We start from the raw sequence: 6980 nt of genomic DNA on the forward strand, positions 1-6980 counted from the left end.
GATAGCTTAGTGAGTATGAACGGGTAGTGGAAACTTGTGCACTAATGATTTCAGTTTTAAACTTAATAAATATCAAATGTATAAGCAAAAGAGTAACATCCATGTCAAAAGTGTAACAGACCACAAAGTTATACCTGCAAATGGTTTTAGCACAGTACCTTAAATTAAAATCAAATTTAATGTTAATTTTAAACTAATATCAATTTAGTCCAAGAAAAAAAAAACTATTAACAATAAAGCATACTTCCGCCAAAATAAATCTTGATATGCAATGGTCTTAGTTTGCTGTCCAATTTTCTGCAAGAATATATGTCTATTTTTCTTAAACTCACAAACTCTTAGAATTCCTTAGCATAGTAACTCCGAAGAAAAACTAACATTAAATTAAAAATAGTGGCATGATGGCAATACCAGTGTTAAAAACTGAATAAAATTGTTAATGTCAGGATGCTATTCAACTATCTACATTAAATAAATAAAAAATGAAATGTATTATGTAACGCCCCGATTTCGGTGGCGTCACTTTCGTAACCAAAAGAAATACTTAATGCGGAAAAACGTGAATATTTTTTTTTCGATAATACAAAATTAAAACGGAAAGAAATAGAGCTTGACAACAGAAGATAACAGAACTAATATACAATAATAATTACAGCCCCCGCTGTAAGTAGTAAACCACGTCACGAGTAAACCTCCAGTGACGGACAGCAAAAGAGAGTAACGCCCGAAGGCAAAAGGTACATTTCAAAAGAAAGGATTAAGTGTCCGCAACACAAACCCTCAAAATGAGAATAAGTCAGCCCAGATGGCCTAAAACAAGACCCCCTAGTCCAACCAACTCTCTATGATTTCCGTAAAGAGAACCACAAGAAAAGCTAAAGGTCGGGGACCTACCCTGCCCAAAACGAAGAACTGAACATCAGAGCCAAGACGCTACTCCTACACTAATCCCAACTATGCATCCCCAAGATCGTCGTCTGAATCTGTATCCAAGACGACTATGTCGATGGCTACATCGGTCTCCACAGCTGGTCGCGCGGGTTCTGCACCCGATCCCAAATCAACAGCTGCCGCGACAGTAGGTGAACTAGTGCCTGAAAAAGTCCCTCCCACAGGCACCTCCTCCGAGGGGTCCTCGTCGTCCGAAGGCGACGGTGGTGGTGGTACTCCCAGTCCAGTCCCGCAGTGTACACCCGGTGGTAAGTTGAAGCTGACAGTGTAGTGCCTCCAAAACTCCGTGCGTCAGGCTTGGCATCCGGTCAACGCGATCCTCCATTATTCGCCCCGAATAGATAGCTCGGTGGCCGGCGGGGTCGACCACCCATGAGCCCGGGGTGTCTTGGTCCAACATCTCAAACCTGGTCCCCCCCGAAGGGATGACCGTCTCGTACCAGTCCGCCATACTCAACTGACAATGGCGTAGTCCGCTCAAACACACACAGAAGACGCGAGGGTCAACTCCAAAGAATTATATAAATAATAAAACCAGATGTAAGACCCGAAATTTAATAGACCGCTTATTTACTTAATTTCTTTAAATTAAGATAACCCGTATTATTTATTAATTATTTTTGATTGAATATTATTCACGCCACGACGGCAGGAAATACCTTAAGGAATACTTTCCATACAATCATTTAATCGCGTGTTTATATTTATTATTTATATATTATTTTCTTAACTCGAATCTAATCGCGATTCGAGAAAATTAATTAAGTAGTAATTAATTTCAATATTTTGATTTTATAAAGTTATTTAAAAGTAAGGATTTAATTATAATTATTTTTGTGTGTATTATCTTATTTTAATTTTGATAATTTCTATTGTTAAATTATCTCCTTCTTCAATGAAGAGATGACCTGTTCTAACAGGTCACCATTCCTTTATTACTTGTGATAGCCTATCAAGCATCACAAAGGAATATTCTTTATTCCTTTCCCTTCCAAACCACTCATTCAAAATATCTATTTTTCCTCTTATCATCACCACACATTCAAATTTCTGATCACACTCTCTCTCCACGTGGGCCCCACCCACACCCAATCAGATTTACTCTCTCTCTCTCTCACATTCACTCTCTCACTCACGCTCTCCCTCTTCCACTCTCGACATCTCTCTCTCACTTTCTCCTTCTTCACTTCTTCTTCTTCTTTGCAACAAACACCATCACCATACTTCTTCTTCCCTCCTTGGCCAAGCCGCCGCCACCCATGGCCAACCACCGCCACCACCGCGCTCTCCTCACGCGAGCCAGAGCACCACCACCTTCTCCCTCACGAACCAGCCCCATCAAGCCATCATCTTCCTCTTTTCCTTACCTCTGGTTCAGATACGAGCACACCACCAACGTCCAGCACCACCGCGAGCATCACCACCACCAGGATCGACCAAAAACGGCGCCAAACAGAGGAGTTTGAAACCCTAACTTCAGCCACCTTCAAGCTTCGATCTCCGGCGAACCCCTTAGCTTTTGGAGAAACGAATACCACCACTGAACTCCCCTCATCATCAGCTTCAAAACCCCTAAAGAAATTTATGATTCTGACCATCTCCGCCGGAAACCGCCGCCAGCCGCCGTCAACCACCGTCTTCTCCGGCCAACCTTCGCCGGAGAAGGAACTGAACTCAGAAATAAGGAGCTCTCCTCCTCCTCTTGCTGAATTGATTATCAATTTTGGGTAAGAGATTAATCCTCCCTTCCAATTTCTGTTTTACCCCTTTCAAAACCCTAATCCATGCTCTGATTCATCTCTTATTTTGCGTGTCCAAGTTTTGTGTTATTGCCGTCAGCCTTGATGATCATGCTTGGAGAGGGCAGCCATGACCAGCCAAGGAGAACCTTACCACTGCCTTCAACTTTGATAGGGTTGACATTCTTATCTAGATCAATTAATTCTAGGGTCTTTATGCTCCTCTAAGTCATATATCATTGTCAATTTTGCTGTCCATGTACCTTGTAAAATTAATGAAAGAACATAGAATAGTGTGTGTGTGTGTGTGGTGTGAGTGATAGTGTTATGGTTGTTGATTTCTGAGGGCATGCGGGTTCAGCCCTTACTGTGCTTGAAAAGCTTTTGCGAAAACTCACATAAAACTGTTGTTGTTTTCAAAAGTAGTAGCCGCTGTTCTGTTAAAATCGTATGTTTCGGTTAAGATTTTCGAACTTTGTTCTTCATAAAAGTTGTAGCTTTTTCTGTTAGCAAACTTTTGCCACTGGTTTCGTGTCGTTTCGATTTCCCTAGCTCAAGTTATACGCATTTTGGTGAGCACGGGTTAAGCTGTCCCGTTTCTCACGAACTGCTGTAGTATTTGATTTTTCGTGAATTTTGTACTTTGAATCTGGACTTGAAAATTTATGAGGATTTACAAAACCTGTAGATGAAGCCAGGATAAAAATATTAGATTTTTCGGAGTTTATTTGACGTGTTTAAAAATTATCCAAAGTCGCTGTACAGTTTATAATCGTTTGACAAAATTAGTTATTTCAAGTGAAAAGAATTGCTTTGGGAAAAAGATGATAAAACCTTTTATTTTAAAATTATATTGCAAGGTTTGGAGTAGGAAAACATCTTTTGAAGCTTACTTACGCACGTTGTTTATTCGTTATGAAAATCAAGAACGTTTGAGCCTTTATGCACATTTATTCGTTAAAGAGCGATTGCGAAAAGTTTTAAAAGTCGAATGAGTCTTTGGAGTGTTATAGAATAAGTGTTCGAATATTACCTCGTTTGAATGGATGCTTAGGAATAACAAGGTTGGATAGAGTTAGAGCAATTAAGTTTGGATTTCCGAGTGAGGAATTAGACTCCGAAAGGTATTAATTAGAATGGATTAAGTTGTGATGAAAATCTTGATGTTGGAAGATGACTTAGGATTGAATCTTGAATTCTAAGAAGTTTATGAGCTTTACTACAAATACTTGATTTTAGAAGGTCTAGATTTGAAACTTTGGAAGTTCGAGGACTTAGAAGTAATTAAGGGATTAATTGAGGACTAGAAGCCGTTTCTTAGAGATTGAGGACTAATCTATAAGTTTGGGATTTTTGTAGAACCAAGTGGAGTTTCAAAGAGACTAGGGTCTTTGCCTAACGAGACATCCCGAGTTTAAGTTTAAGAGAAATGATTCGATTGTTTTGAAGGAGCTTATGAGTCTTGAATAATACATAATCATTAGGTAAGAAGAATTGTTTGTCTTGGAAGTTAACTATGGTTTATGGATTACTTGATAAGAGTTAGTGGATTTGATAAGAATTGATAATGATACAACGTTGGCTTGAGGAATAGATTGTGAGAGCGAGTTGAGACATTAAGTTGTTGTAAGTGACTCGATAAATAAGTATTCTTTATTTGCTCTTTCTATTTTAACAAAGATATGAGTATTTGGTTTTAAAGCTGATTTACTAAGTCAAAAGCTTTTGAAGCATTATTATTGTTTTGTTGTCATTACGATGACTTGTCTTAATTTCAGCGATTGATCCTAATGGTTTATAACCATTGCGAAGATTCAGTTTAACTAGTGTTTTCTTTGAGTCTTTTGCTTGAGGTTGTAGCTCTAGACTTAAGTAGTAAGTAGCGCGATTAGTGATTTCGTTCAGTATGCTTATGAAAGGTACGAAGAACGGAAGCACCTTGCATCGAAGCTACACAATGGAATAAAGCGAGTCTACATGGGGAAAGCAAGTATGTGATTGGATTGGAGTTGCAACTTAGTAAGGGAGTTGGCTAAGGTGAGGGCAACTTACTTACTAGCTATTGCTTTGTAGGCGTCGATCAATTCGACTTGGTTATTGTGTTGATATTGAATACTGCTTTGGTTTTGATTATTGCTTGGAACTGAGAAAATGATTTATGGAGGTTTCGGCCAAGTGAACTTATATGAGACGTGTGTCTCCGTTTTCTGAGTGGCTTCGGCCGTTTACTGGTTTCTGTCTTATCGCTTTCTAGTGGATATGACAGGGTTATGTTTTGCAGCACTGCATTAATGTTTCATCGCTCAATAGTATTTGTGTTTATGATTAAATTGTGCTGATTATATTCGTGCATTTAATGCGACTTTCAGAGTGTGGATTACACTTATCTTCGTCATGGCAATGACGGGTTTGTTTTGGGAATGTTTGATAGGTCGAACCAAGGTTCGAGCCTTTATTGTTTTAGGATCGAGACCTTCCCGGGGAATTACTTGGGTTTATTGGGATCTTTTTACTTATAGGGTTTTGGAACAAAAAAGAAACGAAACTTGACTTCATAAATGAAATTCATAATGCATTAACCAAAGATAGAACATCTTCAAATAGTAATAACAATTTCTTGGAAAAGACTTAGGATCTGAATTAAGTTTGAAAACGGGAAGTGTCGGCGATCCTAGCGTTGTGACTGGGACAGTCACTGAGTATGGATGACACTCCTTGCTCCTTGAGCATTTGGTTCAGTCTTCAAGAGGATGAGCTGTTGTGACGAGAAGTCACAGAATGCGAGCAGCATTCTCTCTAATCGTTGATGAGTTGTTTGGCCATCGAGATGGTGAGCCAGGGTAACTTGAAAGGTCACTGAGTGCGAGATGCATTCTTTTGCTCGTGGAGCAGTTTGATTGGCCATCGTGACGGTGAGCCAAAGTGACTAGGAAAGTTACCAAGTGCGACTAGCACATCTTTGTTTACCTTAGGGTATTGTAGAGACAATGTACTCTAGCTAGACACGCGTAACTTGGTGAGGACGTTTCGTTGTTTGGCTAACCATATTGCATTCATGCCTACATTTTTTGGAAAGTGTGCTGCTTTCCGAAGGACGATCTCAGATCGGACTTCATAGGAGCGTGCTGCTTCACAGGAGCGAGATGCTTCATAAAAGCGAGATGCTTTACAGGAGCGAGATGCTTCATAAAAGCGAGATGCTTTAGCGGAGCGAGATGCTTGGCTCGTCCCATCCATCGAGATGGTGACATTTTATCCGGATCATCTTTTGAGCATGAGATTGCATTGGCACGCCATGCACCTAACTATATTTGTTGATGTGTTGAAGATCCAATTGTCATTCGTGATTCGATGTTGATAAATATGCTATGTATATACGTTAGGGTAGGCAATACATAAGTTATACGTATATATACAACATATATATATATATACCCCCTTTTGTCGCATGTTGATTGTATATCTATTGTATACTGTAAGTTGACCCTCGCGCCTTGGCTTTGTTTGTATGTTTGTGTTTGGGCGGTCGGTCTGCTGCCAGACGACGAAAGTTGGTGATATAAGCCGATGCTACTCCATGTGGAAGGACTATAGAAGACTCGAAGAATAGAGTCGGGTGTAAGGCTAGAGCCTTTGGGTAGAATAGCTTACCGTTATTGGTTTAAGCTTGTAGGATAATTTTATGATTCGCATTTGAGGTTTTGGGTAGGTTCCGGTGCATTGCTTTCCTATGGTTACCCAGTGTGGAAATCATAGGGAGTATATCGGATCTATGGAGTCATTGCATAGTGGGTCCGTTGTTAGATCTTATTCTATTTGTCCTGTCCTTTATGTTGTGCCTTGGTCAAGGCCAGATGTAAATTATTTACGGTTGAGAGTATGCATTACATGTTTTAGAAATGCTTCGAAAAGGAAAAACAAAAATACTCACATTTATAAATCCCTTTTGGAAAAGATTGCATATTTACTTTAACATGTTACTACCGTGGCACCCGAAAATCGGGGTGTTACACCAGATATATAGGATAATAGTTATTTAGCCTCTCAGACTTATAAGTTTAGGGATAACATCCTAGGGTTGCATATTTCACAATGAATATAAAAGACGATGATAACAAATAGCATGCATCAAATAGGATTAACAAGTACCAATCACACTCAGCAACTAAGTCAGTATGTATGTTGCATGAAATGCAATGCTGGTTGACAAGATGCATTCCGGAAGAAGGATGGACACCAACGAGTCAGCCCTAACACCGGCCATAGTGGGACCATTCCGCTCGGGCGCCT

At 39.7% G+C, this 6980-nt stretch overlaps 1 long non-coding RNA gene across 1 annotated transcript; it reads left to right on the forward strand.

The window, feature by feature from the left end:
- Positions 1-1956: 1956 nt before the first annotated feature.
- Positions 1957-3112, forward strand: LOC130734316 (uncharacterized). The gene is made up of 2 exons (XR_009017905.1): positions 1957-2678; positions 2771-3112. It is a non-coding gene; the product is annotated as an uncharacterized LOC130734316 (long non-coding RNA).
- The last annotated feature ends 3868 nt before the right edge of the window (positions 3113-6980 follow it).

The sequence above is a fragment of the Lotus japonicus genome, chromosome 1 (genome assembly GCF_012489685.1).
Source record: "Lotus japonicus ecotype B-129 chromosome 1, LjGifu_v1.2".
Taxonomy (NCBI): domain Eukaryota; kingdom Viridiplantae; phylum Streptophyta; class Magnoliopsida; order Fabales; family Fabaceae; genus Lotus; species Lotus japonicus.